We start from the raw sequence: 18,508 nt of genomic DNA on the forward strand, positions 1-18,508 counted from the left end.
GGAGAGAAGGCTGCTGAAACTTACCATCTTTGAGAGTAGAGTGACCAGATCCCATGCCCTTTCTTTCCAGAGTGTCCTGAGATGTAGCTGGCTTTTCTGAATCTTAAACAAAGGCGTGCTATGAATGTAGCAATAACCCCAGCCCTAAATCACATAAACCCTTCATTCTTGTAGCAGTGCATCCAATATTTTCCCATTGAAAGGCCCAATTGCCTGTGCAGTTCAGCCATCTCCCCATAGACAAATCTCTTGTTTGCCTGTGTACGTTAGAACATCCCCATTGAAAAACCCTGCATTTGTCTGTGTAAATCGTTAGTATTTTTGTAAGTAAATCAATTTATTCACCCATTGAATTTCATAGGAAAAGATTGAAGTTTGAAACCACCAATCTTTTTCCCAGTGTTGTTGTAATTGTTATAGTCTTTTAAGTTTTGCCCAAAAGAATTAATCCCCTTGTGAGGTGAAAACCGAATTCGTCCCTTTGTTTCAATTAGGCCCTGCTAAGCGAATTTTCATTTGCCAGTGTCGTTCCTATTTGCATCTGTCCTATTAAACCCAAACCGTTGTTCCCATTGTGAGTAATCTATCTGCCGAAAGCCTACCTGTTAGCGGCCCGTCATTTTTACTAAAAAACGATTTTCCTATGTGCTTTTCTCATTGTTGCAAGCCTGTGTGTCATTTCCAGCCCCAGTAAAATTGGGGTGATTTCCATTTTCGTTTTTCTATATATTTCTTTTCATCCTTTAAAATGCATTTTTCCTAGAGTATTCCCCTTCCTCTATCCGATTCTGGGTGCGGATTGCTTCATTTTTCATTGCTCAGAGCTTGCCTGTCAGTTCACAGCCCCAGAAGGAACTAGGGTGATTTGCCTTTTTGTTTTTCTAAAAATGTCTTTTAAACTTGGAAAACCCTAGTTTATATATCTTACCCTACTATACCCTGATCACGGATTCTGAAATGCATTCCCTATTTATTGGACCCGGGATTCGACCCTGTATTTCTCTGCGTCAAGATGAGTGCGTTGCCCCTGACCTATACTACCAGTGAAATACTCAATACATTTTAATAAACATTGTGGTCAACGGCCCTGAACACTCTACATTGGCTACCAGTGGCAGAGAGAAAGGGGTTCCTGTAACTTCTGCACCCCATTGACTACTCATCATGCCATATCCAAGTACACCAGCACCTGGTATACTATTCCCCTCGACCCCCGAACAACTGCTGACCCTCCATATTTTACAAAAGAATTTAAAACCTAACTCTCCCCTGATCGATCCGTTTAATATATTTGGCCTGCCTTGTGGTTGTGGCTCTTAGTCATTTGGTCTATGATCTCTTTGGAGAGGGAACCACTGTACTCTAGATTAAGACAGTCCTGTTCAGAACTACCCTGGCGATTCTTAACCTCACACAGAATGGGACAGGATGACAACCTCACACAGAATGGGACAGGATGCAAATCGGAAATGGTCTCCTGTGGACTACAAGCCTACAGCAATACGCCTGGGGCAGCAAAGGAATCCACTAGCAATGTAACTGGCATCGATGTAGGGAGGCGGAAGGGATGCAATACACCGCCATCCCATCAAGGGCTGCTTATATGTACAGTTCCGAAGCGTGGCCACTTTAGGCTAATCTACGGTCATGAGATAATGAAGAAACCTTGAAAATGTACCCGAAAAATGACAATCAACTACAAAATGTTTAAGATTGTATATGCATGTGCTGGGATTTGAATAGCATGAGCCTAGCTGCGAAGCATCTGAGACGCTGTACAACACAGAGATACACAGATATGTGCAATTATATGGATACAGTTAGAATACGCTATTTGGGAATTCCTTGTGCGACAACAGCTTATGTCGCTAAGTCCCCAATTATACAGATACAGTTAGAAGGATAGAATATTAGGGAATTCCTTGTACAACAGCAGCTTGTGTCGCTAAGTTCCACTTAAATAGATACAGTTAGAAGAATAGACTTTTAGGGAATTCCTTGTGCGACAGAAGCTTGTGTCGCTAAGTTCCCAATTATATGGACACAGTTAGAAGGATAGAATTGTTAGGAAAGATTTCATAATTGTAGGTAATTTTCCTTCCATGTGGCAACCCCTAAACTTTTTGCTGTTGTTTTTCACCTTGTTCTTGACTTTGCCAGAGAAGTGCAGCCTTCTGCCGCACTCCTCTGGGCTTTCGCTCCTTTCTTACGGGGAAACTGACATGCCCTTAAGACAGTCAGTACCGGGGAACGCTGTTTCCCGTAGTTTCCTTTATCATGTTGCGGCTTTCGCGCAACATGACACAAGAGGGCACTGTAAGCTAAATTACAGCTCTCTTGGGTCTCTAGCCTTCTACGGGCCCTAGATACTCTTTTAGGATGGTATTTGATCGGTGCAAGTCATTCAGGGACTGGAATGGTGGCAGCGATCGTTTTGTTTATTTTGAGCTCCTTTTGGCGTTCTGAGCACGTTTTTCGCACTGAACCCAAAATGGTGGCCTGGCTCCCAAAATGGCCAGACCACGAGGCTCCTTTGTCCGGTCCACTGACCGTCTTGCTCCCTTCACCTTCCCCAGGTCAGGCGACCCGGGGCCTTCCTTATTTGGGCATGTACTTTCCCGCGAAACCTGGTTGCTTTCGCGGGCTTCTACATGTCGTTTGTGTGCCTCCAGGGTGTGGGCTGGGATGTCTGGTCCCAATACACATCCTGGGTGCCAGAGAGTCTAGGGTGGTGTGAATGCCTGGGACCACCGTGGTCCGTGATTGGTCCACGTATGGTGTGTGTGTTGATGAGCGGATCTCCCATTGGCTCCCCTCCGTTTTGGCGCGAAGGGAACCATGGATAAGAGGAGGCTGGAAACACCACTACCATGTCGATCTCCTGAGTTCTCACGAACGAAGGAATACAGGAGCCAAGTATCCTGCAACCACGAGGCTGGACCGAGGAATCGCTGGTGACCCGCTGAACGACTCCTCCTTTGCACTGCTGTCGTCCTGTGAAACCCTTTCCTCCTTTGATCGAACCAGAAGGCCTGTACTGGTGCTTCGACCTTTGGAATAGCAGGAACAGCTATTCCCGGCGACTTCATCATCTCCTGCCAAGTAAGCCTTCGGAAGTGTCTCTGGGCCATCCAGTTGACTGACCAGCTTACAAGGGAGTCCTGCTCTGTAACCGCCGCCAGGTTGTGTTGTATCTGGAGTCCTTGTCACTCTCCCACGCTTCATGCACTTGGCGTTCCCAGGTCTGAAGGGAGGAGTGTACATTTGGCTCAGATACACACGGCCGCTCCGTTGTCCTGCTGCGGCAACAAACTGTGCAGGTTTCTTCGATTGGGACGTCTTTTTGCTCTACACGACGACGAGGCATTCCCGACTCTTCTGAACCTGCCAGCTGCTGAAAACTAACGTGGAGAAGCCTGGGTCTGCTTGCTTCGGGGACCGGTGAGTAGTATAGCTAGGATCTGGTCGCCCTCCTGCAGTAGCCCATCGCTTTTCCCCGCTGTGTAAAAACAGCCCCCTTTTGTCCGTACTCGCGCTCTGCTTCTGCTCGCTGTGGAGGCTGCGCTTGAGTCGCGGAGCCTGTTCTTCTTCTTTGTGCACTATACTGAACTGCCTGACTTCCTCCGAAGAGCTTCTCCTTTTGCCCGTTGGCACCGGCGTGTGCAGGTACTTTGAGCACAAGGCTCCACTCTTCGCAGGGCTCGGACTTCCATCTAGTTAGGTGCCTCTGAAGGCGAACTGAGTCTAAAGCATTATCGCACTGCCTGTTTTCCTTCCCTTTCAGGTGGACTACACATTTCGTGCTTATAACGCTTGCGACTGTCGTATTTGTATATATATTGTGTTGATATGGTATGTGTTGGTTTAATATTGTGATATTGTGATTTTCTCGCTACGGTCATTATTTTAAAGGCCTTAAAATAAATGTGTATCTAGTTTTGATATAACAACTGTTTGGAGTAGTTTGTAAGAGCTCTTGCTTTGTGTGCTCACTGTGGGCTTTCAGTCACCCTCACCCCTCTAGAGACCTAGTCTTGACCGCCGCGATCGCTACCTTGATTGGTCTGGCTTGTCCAGAGGTTACCCTGTTCCAAGTAATTAGGTTGGCCTTCTGAACTTCTGCGCCACCAGGACAGAGTTCAGAAATCCGTCTTAACAAATTGGTGTACAGCGGTGGGATACGACTGAAGGTATCCAGTGTTGCGCTCGAGCTAAGGCATTGCAGGTTATTCCAACCAGTACACGTAGTGAATTGTTGTAGTATAACTTTAAAAAGGCCATAGTCCTATCAAACAGTATGGAAACAAGTACATTGTTAACTTTAAATGCTTCTAAATCAGAAACACTAAAAAAGATGTGTGCGGAGAGAGGTGTTTCCTCTCAAGGCACAAAATTGGAAATGATCCAAAGAATCGTGGCGTGGCAAGAAGCGCAGCTTGACGCTATAACTTCTGAGGACAGTGCGGAAGGTGGTGGGGCTGCTCTCACTGGTAGAACCGACGGTTCTGCCGCCGCACTGATCCACCGCGACCACGAGGACAGGGAGGACGAGATGTCTAATGTTTCCTCTGCCAGTGCTGATGGGGAGGCTATGCTTGAATTCAAGAAGCAAGAGCTGCGGTTTAGGCAGAAGGAGCTTGAATTCAGCATAACCAAACTAAGAATCGAACAGGCAGAAAAACAAAAAGACAGGGATCACCAGTTGGAACTGGCCAAGCTTCAGGTTGCAAATGGGTCCAAGGGTCCTGGACATGGGTCTGGGGCCTCCTCTCATCCACGGTTTCCGAAAGATCTGCTCAGTGTGTATGAAGAAAGGAATGACATTATGGACTGGCTGAATGCGTTTGAGTATGCATGCGAGGTTCAAGAAGTTGACAAGGCTGATAAGATTGCGTGGTTGCTCAGTAGACTGCCCCATTCTGGCTGTAGTGCCATTATGGAAATGTCGAAGGCTGAGCGGGCTGATTTCGCAATGTTAAAGCAAACTCTCATTTTAAAGTTTGGGAAGACTCCGGCCCAATATTTAAAGCGTTTTCGAGAGTATAAGAAAAAGGAAGGTGGTACTTGGGTATCTTATGTCGCTGAATCCTTGAAAAACTTAACTGGCTGGGTCGAAGGTTATAAGGTTTCTACCTTCGAAGGCATGATAAATCTTGTCATGCTGGAACACATTTTTGCTTCTTCTTCCCCGGAGCTTAAGCAGCATTTGGCCGATTCGAAGGAGATAGATCCTAAGAAGCTGGCCATTGCAGCAGACTTATGGGTGTCACATCGAGTGTCCCATAAGGACAAAACTCATCCTGGTAAGCAGGAGGGTGGGGAATCTGCTAAATCTTCTTCCCATAAGGGCCACAAAAAGAAAAACAAGGGTAAGACACAAGAGAACTCACAGGGTAGTGGAGGTTCGCCTCCGAAACAGAACTCGGGTTACAATAAGCCTCCCTACGTAAACAGACCCACTGGGGCTTGTTTTTCTTGTGGAGCAACTGACCACGTGAAGGGGGATCCCCGTTGTAAGGTTAGACCTTTGGGGGTCCACTCCGCTAATCTGGCCTTCTCCTCCTACGAGGAAGAAGCATCCTTCTCCTCAGACTCATTTCCCAGCGGAATAGAGGCTGAGGTAGTTTTAGTGTCCCTGGGTTCCTGGGAGCCTAAAGTCGCAGAGGCGTATGCTAGGATTCCGGATAATACCAAGCACTACTTTAAAGACAGTGTGCTGATCAATGGAGTGGATACTCCACCTCTTAGGGATAGTGGGTGCAGTCGCACTGTAGTGGATTCTACCTTGGTAGACTCAGAGGAAGTTGCCAGAGCTACTCTGATGCCCACTAAGTTGGCTGACGGCCCCCTCCGTATGTTTCCCGTAATACCTGTAAATCTTACTTTAAATGGTACAGCAGTCAGGATTCCAGTGAGCATTCAGAGAAACGTCCCGGGAAAGGTCTTGTTGGGTAATGATCTCAGAGCTTTAGGGCTCGTAGGAGACACTGCCGAAAGACCCTACACACGGTCTCAAGCACGGGCAGCATTGGCCAAGTCTAATACGCCGCCCCAGCCAAAGGGGAAACCCAAGGCGAAAGGAGTCGACAAGTCAAGACGAGGGAAAGAGAATATTCCCCCGAGCTCGCCTACCACTGCGGTGGAGGAAGTTGGTTGATCGCCCGGACCTGACGAGGAGGTGGCGATGCCTGAAGTATTCGACCCCAACGATCATCCTGAACTAAAAGACTTGTTAGTTGAAGGAGGTCCTTATAGGGACGAATTCAGTAAAGGCCAACGTGAGTGCCCATCTCTGGAAGGCCTAAGGAGACAGGCCTGCTCCCAGCTTGAGGGTGAACCTCCTGGGAAGCATAGGATTTATTGGGAAGGTGGACTCCTGTATAGTGAGCCCACAGAGTCTACAGAAGGAGACCATAGGAGGTTGGTGGTTCCCCTTGCTGTTAGGCCCTTCCTCCTGCAGTTGGCGCATGAAGTTCCCCTTGCTGGTCACCTTGGTATGAAGAGGACCAAGCAAAGGTTATCCATGCACTTCTACTGGCCCAAGATGGGGGTGCAAGTAGAAAGTCACTGCAGGAGTTGTGCCTCCTGCCAGTTGTCTGGTAAGGTTGGCGCGACAATCCAAGCTCCATTGGTACCGCTCCCAGTTGTGGGGGTACCATTTGAAAGGGTAGGGATCGACATCGTTGGTCCCCTTGACCCGCAAACATCCTCGGGCAATAGGTTTATCCTGGTGCTGGTCGACCATGCAACCAGGTATCCTGAGGCCATCCCATTGAAAACTGTAACTGCCAAGTCAGTTGCAAAAGCTTTACTCGGCATATTTACTAGGGTTGGCTTCCCTAAAGAAGTTGTGTCAGATCGTGGCAGCAACTTTATGTCGAAGTATATGCAGGCTATGTGGAAAGAATGTGGGGTCACCTACAAGTTCTCTTCTGCATACCACCCCCAGACCAATGGTCTGGTGGAACGTTTCAACAGAACGTTAAAGAGCATGATTGGGGCTCTGGAGGAGCCCCAGAGAAGAAAATGGGATCTTCTTTTACCATGCTTACTGTTTGCCTACCGAGAGGTACCACAGGAGGGTGTTGGCTTCAGCCCCTTCGAGCTTCTGTTCGGTCATCCCGTACGGGGACCCTTAGCCATCGTCAAAGAGGGATGGGAGATGCCCACTCCCCCTGTTACTACCAATGTAGTTGATTATGTGCTAGGGCTCAGAAAACGGATGGTACTTCTGATGGGCTTGGCTAGTGATAAATTGAAGGCAGGGCAAGCGCTGGTGAAACATTGGTACGACCAGAAAGCTTCCCTCATCAACTTTACACCTGGTCAGCAAGTCCTGATCATGAATCCTATAAGGCCTCGAGCTTTACAGGACAAATGGTCAGGCCCTTACACAGTGGTGGAGCCCCTGGGTGAGGTTAACTATTTAGTGGACCTTGGAAGGCCTGGACAGGCTCCAAAAGTGTTCCACGTGAATAGGCTGAAGGCTTTCGTCCCAAGAGTTGAAATCGCAGCACTGCTACTGGCGTCAGACATTGAGGAAGAAGAGTCAGAACCTCTCCCCGACCTGTTCCAAAGCGGTCCATCAGATAGCTCCATTGAGGGTGTCCGAGTGGCCCCTCACCTGACTTCTGATCAGCAGGCTGAGGTGAAAAGTTTGCTTAGGCAGTTTTCCCCCCTGTTTTCACAGTCCCCTGGTTTGACACCTTGGTGCAAACATAACATTGACACAGGAGACAGTGTACCTACCAAAAGTAGGGGATACAGGATGTCAGATAAAGTACGGTCTTATATTAAGACTGAGGTCAACAAGATGTTAGACCTTGGGGGGATTGAACCCTCCAGTAGTCCTTGGTCCAGCCCAGTGGTGTTGGTTCCAAAAGCAGGCACTTCTGAATTGAGGTTCTGCGTGGATTACAGGGCTCTGAATGCTGTCACCAAGACAGATGCCCACCCCTTGCCTCGAACAGATGAGCTGGTGGATACTTTGGGTGCCTCCAAGTTCCTCAGCACGTTTGACCTCACTGCTGGCTATTGGCAAATAGCTTTAGCAGAACATGCCAGGGAGAAGACAGCATTTTCTACGCCAGACGGCCTTTACCAATTCCGGGTAATGCCGTTCGGGTTGAAGAATGCACCTGCCACTTTCCAGAGGCTTGTGAATCATGTGTTGAATGGGTTGGGCGAATTCTGTCTTGCATATCTGGACGATATAGCAGTTTTCAGTGCCACCTGGGAAGACCATGTGAAACACCTCGGGATTGTGCTCCAGGCTCTTCAGAAAGCCCTCTTGACCATAAAGGCTAGGAAATGCCAGATTGGACAAGGCTCAGTGGTTTACCTTGGACATGAAGTAGGTGGAGGGAGGATACAGCCTCTACCCAGTAAAGTACAAGCAGTACAAGACTGGCCTACCCCCACTACGCAAACCCAAGTGAGAGCCTTTTTAGGACTCACGGGGTATTACCGCAATTTTGTGGCAGACTATGGTACCATAGCTGCTCCTCTGACTGCCCTCACAACTCCGAAGAAACCCAAGAAGGTAACTTGGACCGACGAGTGTGAGAAGGCCTTCAATGGCTTAAATGACTCCTTGTGCCAGGCCCCTGTCCTAAGGGCCCCTGATTATCAAAGACCTTTTATCGTGCAGACGGATGCCTCTGACACTGGGATAGGAGCTGTACTATCACAAGTAGATGAGAAGGGTAAGGAACACCCTATCGGATTTATTAGTCGCCAGCTTAAGGACAGAGAGCTCAGATGGTCCACGGTAGAGAAAGAATGTTTCTCTGTTGTGTGGGCCCTAAGGAAGCTGAGGCCCTACCTCTATGGGACCCACTTCACTGTGCAGACTGACCATAAGCCGTTAAAGTGGCTAATGAACATGAAGGGGGAGAATCCAAAGTTGCTTAGGTGGTCCATAAGTCTACAAGGCTTCGACTTCACTATTGAGCATAGGCCAGGTGTCCAACATAGCAATGCTGATGGGTTGTCCAGAATGTTTAACCGACCTGAACAAGAGACTCATCCAGGGGTGCATTAGTTCCCCCTGTCCATAGTCTGGGAGGGGCGAGTGTTAGGAAAGATTTCATAATTGTAGGTAATTTTCCTTCCATGTGGCAACCCCTAAACTTTTTGCTGTTGTTTTTCACCTTGTTCTTGACTTTGCCAGAGAAGTGCAGCCTTCTGCCGCACTCCTCTGGGCTTTCGCTCCTTTCTTACGGGGAAACTGCCATGCCCTTATGACAGTCAGTACCGGGGAACGCTGTTTCCCGTAGTTTCCTTTATCATGTTGCGGCTTTCGCGCAACATGACACAAGAGGGCACTGTAAGCTAAGTTACAGCTCTCTTGGGTCTCTAGCCTTCTACGGGCCCTAGATACTCTTTTAGGATGGTATTTGATCGGTGCAAGTCATTCAGGGACTGGAATGGTGGCAGCGATCGTTTTGTTTATTTTGAGCTCCTTTTGGCGTTCTGAGCACGTTTTTCGCACTGAACCCAAAATGGTGGCCTGGCTCCCAAAATGGCCAGACCACGAGGCTCCTTTGTCCGGTCCACTGACCGTCTTGCTCCCTTCACCTTCCCCAGGTCAGGCGACCCGGGGCCTTCCTTATTTGGGCATGTACTTTCCCGCGAAACCTGGTTGCTTTCGCGGGCTTCTACATGTCGTTTGTGTGCCTCCAGGGTGTAGGCTGGTATGTCTGGTCCCAATACACATCCTGGGTGCCAGAGAGTCTAGGGTGGTGTGAATGCCTGGGACCACCGTGGTCCGTGATTGGTCCACGTATGGTGTGTGTGTTGATGAGCAGATCTCCCATTGGCTCCCGTCCGTTTTGGCGCGAAGGGAACCATGGATAAGAGGAGGCTGGAAACACCACTACCATGTCGATCTCCTGAGTTCTCACGAACGAAGGAATACAGGAGCCAAGTATCCTGCAACCACGAGGCTGGACCGAGGAATCGCTGGTGACCCGCTGAAGGACTCCTCCTTTGCACTGCTGTCGTCCTGTGAAACCCTTTCCTCCTTTGATCGAACCAGAAGGCCTGTACTGGTGCTTCGACCTTTGGAATAGCAGGAACAGCTATTCCCGGCGACTTCATCATCTCCTGCCAAGTAAGCCTTCGGAAGTGTCTCTGGGCCATCCAGTTGACTGCGAAGGGTTTAGATAGAGGCGCACACCTATAGTAAGTAAGATTAGTAAAGAGATTCGAGGATTATGTTGTATAAACTTTTAGGTGCGGGGGGGAAAACTGAGGTCATGGCACAAGACCCCGACAATAAACAGTAAACAGAAAGAGGATTCAACTTGGGAACCCTCCCGTCCCCTGCACACTTTCAAATGTTTGGATTAATCCAATACAGTTGTTTAAACTGCGTTATATGCATTGTACATACATTTGTTTCTAACACATATGGTCAGACACAGGAGTGTGAGATAAAAAAATATATATCTTTATAGTCAGGCTGTATTATTTTCAGCAAGAATTATAGTTCAGACAAAGATTATTTACAGTGCATAGAAACAGTATCAATAGATAAAGCTCAAATTGAAGAAAAATGGAGTCCAAATTGATTAGCGACGCGTTTCGAGGAAGTTCTCCTCTTCTTCATAAGGCCACACTTGGACTCTTAATGTAAAAGGAAAGCATAAATTCAGTAAAGAAAATTTTGTAAGCACAATGCATAGACTGTTCATGTCATATTAAATGTATACAGTTAAAAAATAAATGGCATTAATTGTATTTAGAACATTAATCTGTCCCTAAAAAATAGGGAATTGAAACAATGTAACATGTTCTAATATGCATTGTAATTCATGCAACATTATACGATTAACTAGGTTGCCCCTGCTCGAGAGAGGGGCTGAAGGTCTACTGAAGCATCTTTTCCTGCAAGATTAACTGTATAACGTCCATCATACTGTAATTTAGTAGAGTACTACCTCTAATGGGATCTATCACGTGGATGGTGAAATATAAGCTAAAGAAAATTAAATATGTAGGTAAAACAACACACAGATAATTCTTAGGTTATATCAATCTAATATGGAAGAAATACAAAAATCGTTACCTCTGTGAGTAGAAAGTGCCGGAAACAGAGAACCGGACGGAGCGGTGAAAATAGATAGACAGTCTTCGTACATCAGTTAGTTCCTTAAAACATGGCTAATTCCCAAAAAGATACCAGAAATCTAAAGAAAACAAAGCCTGATCAATGCCAAGCTCAATGTTCAAACGTAACAGTCATAGGTGTGAGATAAAAAAAATTGAGTAACATACCTAACCAAAATATGGAGGGCGGAAAATAATCAATACAGCGGCCCACATAAGGATGTAGAACTTAAGTTTCCCGCCGTCACTACAGAGGTGCCTCAGTATGTGGGAATTCTGTCATACGAATAGCCAAACTGAACAGGAATGAAGTCCTGATTAGTATAATATACCTAGCAATCTGATATGAAGTAATGGAAACATAATATGATGTTTAATCAAGGCAAAAAATGTAAAGAATTACCGTGGTAAGAATGTGCAAATGGCACAATTCTCAAAGCTGATGTGCAACTGATGTCAAGATTGTGTGGCCGGTCAACAGCTGAAGAATCCGGCAGTAATAGGTCAGTTAGAGTATCAACTAAAGAAAGTGTAAGGAAAACAGAAAAAAAAGAATCATGAGACTAAGGAACTATTTCCCTGGTCCCTAGATAGATAAATGCACATGCATTCACGCTTACCTGGAGCATAGGGGGGCAATCCTGAACAGAGTCTGTTCAGCCGAGTGGCTTGTTGTTCACAAACCATGGAGACTACATGTGACCATGGAGATAAATAGAGGACTGAAGTAATAGGTGAAGAAAAAGGACTAAGAAGTAAATGGGCCTCAAGGTCGGCCATCTTGGAACGAGGTTATATTGTAATGAAGGTGTAGATCTCTAGGCATTCAATGACAAGAAGTAACTTAAATCGGGAAGCGTAAAGGTGCGTAACTAAATAAATTAAAAGGAAAAAATTCATACAGTACAGAAACCTATTGTGCGATGTAAATCGGACATTACAAATACTAGTCCGCACATCGTAGAACGGGGAGAGGAAAGTTGAGAAAAATAGTGTACCATGTGAAATAGAGTCGAAATTAGCAATGACAAAGGGTCTTGAATCGAACGAAACGCTCGGATCTTAAAAGGGAAAAAAATAGCACGGAAAAAATGAATATAATGTTCAGATTATCTGGCTAAGGTCATATAATGACCATGTGTAACCTATCAGTTCAAAATAGGTGGATCACATGGATTCACATTATGCAGGAAGAGGGAAAAAAACCTTAAATCTCTCTCTCATTGCATGGACAACCTAGTGCAATATAGCAATCTCAATGGGGTAAATGCATTTATTTTACAAAAGATCAAAATTAAATGTGATAAGTATAACAGAATGACAAAAAATGAAAATTAAGAATAAGAACAATTTTTACACTGTGTTTACAGGCAATTATTTTTATGGCAACCATCTACTAGTCTCAACAAAGTAGTGCCTTAGATCACAGTCAGACACAGGAATAGCAATGTGACTCTCAATTTTATGTTGAAGATCAATCATTCCTTATTGTCAAATTCAAATCACAGAAAACAGTTCAATGTGAAATCTTCATTTAGACCCCAGGGCTGTAAAGAGCTTAACTTATCAATCCAATAAGCTTCTCTTTGTAGTAAGAGTGACTGATAGTCACCTCCTCTTGTAGGTCGTTTAACAACTTCTAGCACCTGGTATTTTAGTTGGGCAATTGTATGTTTTTGTATGTTGAAGTGGCGAGCTACCGGTGAGTATTGATTATTACATCTTATGTTCGACTTGTGTTCAGACAGTCTTGATTTAACAGGTCTTTTGGTCTGTCCTACATACACTTTGCCACAAGGGCACTTCAACATATATATGACACCTGATGTCAGACACGTAGAATAGTCTCTTAATTTGATTTTTTGACCATTCCTGGGGTGAGTCACTACATTACCTTTGATTGTGTTATTACAGTGTATACATCCTAAGCAGGGGAAGGTGCCTAGTTTTTTGGTAGCTAGGAGAAGTTGTTTCTCCTTTGGTACTCTTTCAGCTTTCACCAGCTTGTCTCTTATATTTTTACCCCTTTTAAAACACATCATTGGTGGTGTGGGGAACAATTCCAATAGAGTTTGATCATTATGAAGAATATTCCAATGTTTCTTTATACTTTTTGTGATCTGAAAACTCTGTCTTGAGAATTTTGATATGTATAAAAGTGGGGTGTCTTTAACCTCCGATTTAGGTTTCAGTAAATCTGTACGGGGGATCTCTGAAGCTCTGTCTTTGGCAATTTCCAAAATTTCTGGTGGATAGCCTCTGTTCTGAAATTTACTAACAAGATTTGTGCATTCCTTATCTAGAACTTCTGGGTCCGAAATTATTCTTTTCAGGCGTAATATTTGACTATATGGTAGACTTTGGAGCATCGCCCTCGGGTGGAAGCTGGAATAGTGAAGCAGATTGTTTACATCAGTCGGTTTGTGGTATATAGACGTAGCTATCTTATTGTTAACAATACTTAAGTTAACGTCAAGAAAATGTAAATAAGGGTTACCAATCTCAATAGTAAATTTAATCCTAGGATGCACTAAATTGAGGTATTCAAAAAATTGGTCCAAGTCATCTCGTGTGCCACACCAAATGCAGAAAATGTCATCAATAAACCTCTTCCAGGTTAAAATGTATGCTGCCCATGTGGGATGTTCCAGTACATGCTGACTTTCGAACTGAAACATAAAAGTATTAGCGTACACGGGCGCCATCGATGATCCCATCGAGGTACCCGATGTTTGTAAAAAGTATTTGCCCTGATGTCTAAAATAGCTATTGTAGAGGATTAAGTTTAGTAGCTCCAGAATGAATTGAGGATTACCTTTCACACCTGAATTGTTAAGTAACAACCATTCAACAGAATCTATACCTTCACTATGGGGTATTGAGGTATATAAGCTACATACGTCCAGGCTGAATAGTATGCAGTCTTCACTGATAGCTGAAAAGTCTTTAAGTCCATTAAGGAAGTCTGTTGTATCCTTTAGGTATGTGGATGATGCCTGTATAAGCGGTTGTAGTAATCTGTCAATGTAGACTGCCAGTGGGTCGAAGATACTTTCTGTCCCAGCAACAATCGGTCTGAGGGGTGGATTTTGTTTATCTTTGTGAATCTTAGGGAGCCCATAAAAGACTGGTGTAATCGGATGGGAATTAGTGAGATATTGATGTGTTTTATCATTAATCCATTCGTTTTCTTTGGCTTTTAACAGAGTATTGTTAATTAGTTCTCTGATTTCTGGTAGCGGGTCCCTATCTAGTATGGCATAGGTGTCTGTATCGCTAAGGAGTTCAATGCATCTTTTGACATAAAAGGATGTATCCATGATTACGATTGCTCCCCCTTTGTCAGCCGGTTTAATCGTAATGTCTTCACTTTTCGCCAATTTATCTATTAGATCTAGTTGGCGGTTTTTGATATTAATGGGTGTTTTTCTTCTATAGTCAATTCTGCTTAAATCTTGTAGGACACTCTTCTCAAATAAATTCAAAATTGAATTTTGTACCTGTGGGTCAAATGTACTCTTGGGACGTATTACCAGTAAATCACTTTCTGGTAGTCTAGATTCCTTTTCAGGTTGCGAGTCAAAGAAAATTTTAAGTCTTAATTTTCGCATCAATCTGTGTAGACAGATTTTTTCTTGAAATAATGAAGTATTACACGTAGGAACAAACGATAATCCTTTGTTCAAAATGTTAAGTTGTTCTATTGAAAGAATCTTGCTGGAGATATTCACCACTAGATTATTGTCCTTTATTTGTTTCTCTTTTTTGTTTGTGGCTTTCTTCCCTCTCCGGGTCTTTCTCTTATGCCTAAAAAAGCCCCCGTTGATGTATAAGGTTCAGCGTCTTTATTAGTTGGAGATGTGGACACCCCTGGTCTATTGGTGTCTTCTGTTTGTTCACGTTCACTAGTGCGGTCTGTGGAAGGCCTCTGGATGGGTTCACCAACACTGCTGTCGCTACTGTTACCTGAGTTTGCGAAGTTAGAGTCTTGTTGGTTATTACGATTAAAATTTCGCTGTCGGTAATATTCTTGCCAATTGTATACTATATCATTGAGATAGTCAAAGGTGTCTCTTTTAAATTTTCTCAATTTCCTCTGTTCAATTTCAGTCTTATAGTTTGCCAATTTCAGGTTGATATCCTCTAGTATCTCAGAGAGATCTTTTGCCGATTTAAATTTAGATATTTGGTCTTGGAGAGTTTTAATTTCAGAATCAATAGTTACAAGGGTTTTTGACAGCTCCTCAATAGTTAGTAGTATAAGGTCCAAAGAACACTTATTCAAGATCTGGTCCCATTTTTGTACAAATATCTTATTTTCACTACAAAGTGTTGGTCTTAGGTAAACCCTCAGACCTCTGGGAATTTTCTTAGCTTTATAATATTCCACTAGTGTGCTAGCATGTAATTTTTGGGAGATCTCACGTCTAATGAGTTTTTCTAGTTTCTGAATAGTTTTTTCGGGGTTGTCTTCACTTTGTAAAGTTTTTTCAGTATCTTTGATGAGACCTAAGATACGGGTTGCATCTTCTGCACTGAAAGCTAGTGTTGTGGCGTGCTTGTCGGTTAGCTCATTTATCCTTGAGAAGGACATTCTAAAGTTAAGTAGTTAGTTGAGTTAAATGTGGGTGCACCCTATGATTTGTGCCACACTAGATGACTAGTGAACAAAATAGCGAAGGGTTTAGATAGAGGCGCACACCTATAGTAAGTAAGATTAGTAAAGAGATTCGAGGATTATGTTGTATAAACTTTTAGGTGCGGGGGGGAAAACTGAGGTCATGGCACAAGACCCCGACAATAAACAGTAAACAGAAAGAGGATTCAACTTGGGAACCCTCCCGTCCCCTGCACACTTTCAAATGTTTGGATTAATCCAATACAGTTGTTTAAACTGCGTTATATGCATTGTACATACATTTGTTTCTAACACATATGGTCAGACACAGGAGTGTGAGATAAAAAAATATATATCTTTATAGTCAGGCTGTATTATTTTCAGCAAGAATTATAGTTCAGACAAAGATTATTTACAGTGCATAGAAACAGTATCAATAGATAAAGCTCAAATTGAAGAAAAATGGAGTCCAAATTGATTAGCGACGCGTTTCGAGGAAGTTCTCCTCTTCTTCATAAGGCCACACTTGGACTCTTAATGTAAAAGGAAAGCATAAATTCAGTAAAGAAAATTTTGTAAGCACAATGCATAGACTGTTCATGTCATATTAAATGTATACAGTTAAAAAATAAATGGCATTAATTGTATTTAGAACATTAATCTGTCCCTAAAAAATAGGGAATTGAAACAATGTAACATGTTCTAATATGCATTGTAATTCATGCAACATTATACGATTAACTAGGTTGCCCCTGCTCGAGAGAGGGGCTGAAGGTCTACTGAAGCATCTTTTCCTGCAAGATTAACTGTATAACGTCCATCATACTGTAATTTAGTAGAGTACTACCTCTAATGGGATCTATCACGTGGATGGTGAAATATAAGCTAAAGAAAATTAAATATGTAGGTAAAACAACACACAGATAATTCTTAGGTTATATCAATCTAATATGGAAGAAATACAAAAATCGTTACCTCTGTGAGTAGAAAGTGCCGGAAACAGAGAACCGGACGGAGCGGTGAAAATAGATAGACAGTCTTCGTACATCAGTTAGTTCCTTAAAACATGGCTAATTCCCAAAAAGATACCAGAAATCTAAAGAAAACAAAGCCTGATCAATGCCAAGCTCAATGTTCAAACGTAACAGTCATAGGTGTGAGATAAAAAAAATTGAGTAACATACCTAACCAAAATATGGAGGGCGGAAAATAATCAATACAGCGGCCCACATAAGGATGTAGAACTTAAGTTTCCCGCCGTCACTACAGAGGTGCCTCAGTATGTGGGAATTCTGTCATACGAATAGCCAAACTGAACAGGAATGAAGTCCTGATTAGTATAATATACCTAGCAATCTGATATGAAGTAATGGAAACATAATATGATGTTTAATCAAGGCAAAAAATGTAAAGAATTACCGTGGTAAGAATGTGCAAATGGCACAATTCTCAAAGCTGATGTGCAACTGATGTCAAGATTGTGTGGCCGGTCAACAGCTGAAGAATCCGGCAGTAATAGGTCAGTTAGAGTATCAACTAAAGAAAGTGTAAGGAAAACAGAAAAAAAAGAATCATGAGACTAAGGAACTATTTCCCTGGTCCCTAGATAGATAAATGCACATGCATTCACGCTTACCTGGAGCATAGGGGGGCAATCCTGAACAGAGTCTGTTCAGCCGAGTGGCTTGTTGTTCACAAACCATGGAGACTACATGTGACCATGGAGATAAATAGAGGACTGAAGTAATAGGTGAAGAAAAAGGACTAAGAAGTAAATGGGCCTCAAGGTCGGCCATCTTGGAACGAGGTTATATTGTAATGAAGGTGTAGATCTCTAGGCATTCAATGACAAGAAGTAACTTAAATCGGGAAGCGTAAAGGTGCGTAACTAAATAAATTAAAAGGAAAAAATTCATACAGTACAGAAACCTATTGTGCGATGTAAATCGGACATTACAAATACTAGTCCGCACATCGTAGAACGGGGAGAGGAAAGTTGAGAAAAATAGTGTACCATGTGAAATAGAGTCGAAATTAGCAATGACAAAGGGTCTTGAATCGAACGAAACGCTCGGATCTTAAAAGGGAAAAAAATAGCACGGAAAAAATGAATATAATGTTCAGATTATCTGGCTAAGGTCATATAATGACCATGTGTAACCTATCAGTTCAAAATAGGTGGATCACATGGATTCACATTATGCAGGAAGAGGGAAAAAAACCTTAAATCTCTCTCTCATTGCATGGACAACCTAGTGCAATATAGCAATCTCAATGGGGTAAATGCATTTATTTTACAAAAGATCAAAATTAAATGTGATAAGTATAACAGAATGACAAAAAATGAAAATTAAGAATAAGAACAATTTTTACACTGTGTTTACAGGCAATTATTTTTATGGCAACCATCTACTAGTCTCAACAAAGTAGTGCCTTAGATCACAGTCAGACACAGGAATAGCAATGTGACTCTCAATTTTATGTTGAAGATCAATCATTCCTTATTGTCAAATTCAAATCACAGAAAACAGTTCAATGTGAAATCTTCATTTAGACCCCAGGGCTGTAAAGAGCTTAACTTATCAATCCAATAAGCTTCTCTTTGTAGTAAGAGTGACTGATAGTCACCTCCTCTTGTAGGTCGTTTAACAACTTCTAGCACCTGGTATTTTAGTTGGGCAATTGTATGTTTTTGTATGTTGAAGTGGCGAGCTACCGGTGAGTATTGATTATTACATCTTATGTTCGACTTGTGTTCAGACAGTCTTGATTTAACAG

The sequence above is a fragment of the Ambystoma mexicanum genome, chromosome 2p (genome assembly GCF_040938575.1).
Source record: "Ambystoma mexicanum isolate Mex_15411 chromosome 2p, UKY_AmexF1_1, whole genome shotgun sequence".
Lineage (NCBI taxonomy): Eukaryota > Metazoa > Chordata > Amphibia > Caudata > Ambystomatidae > Ambystoma > Ambystoma mexicanum.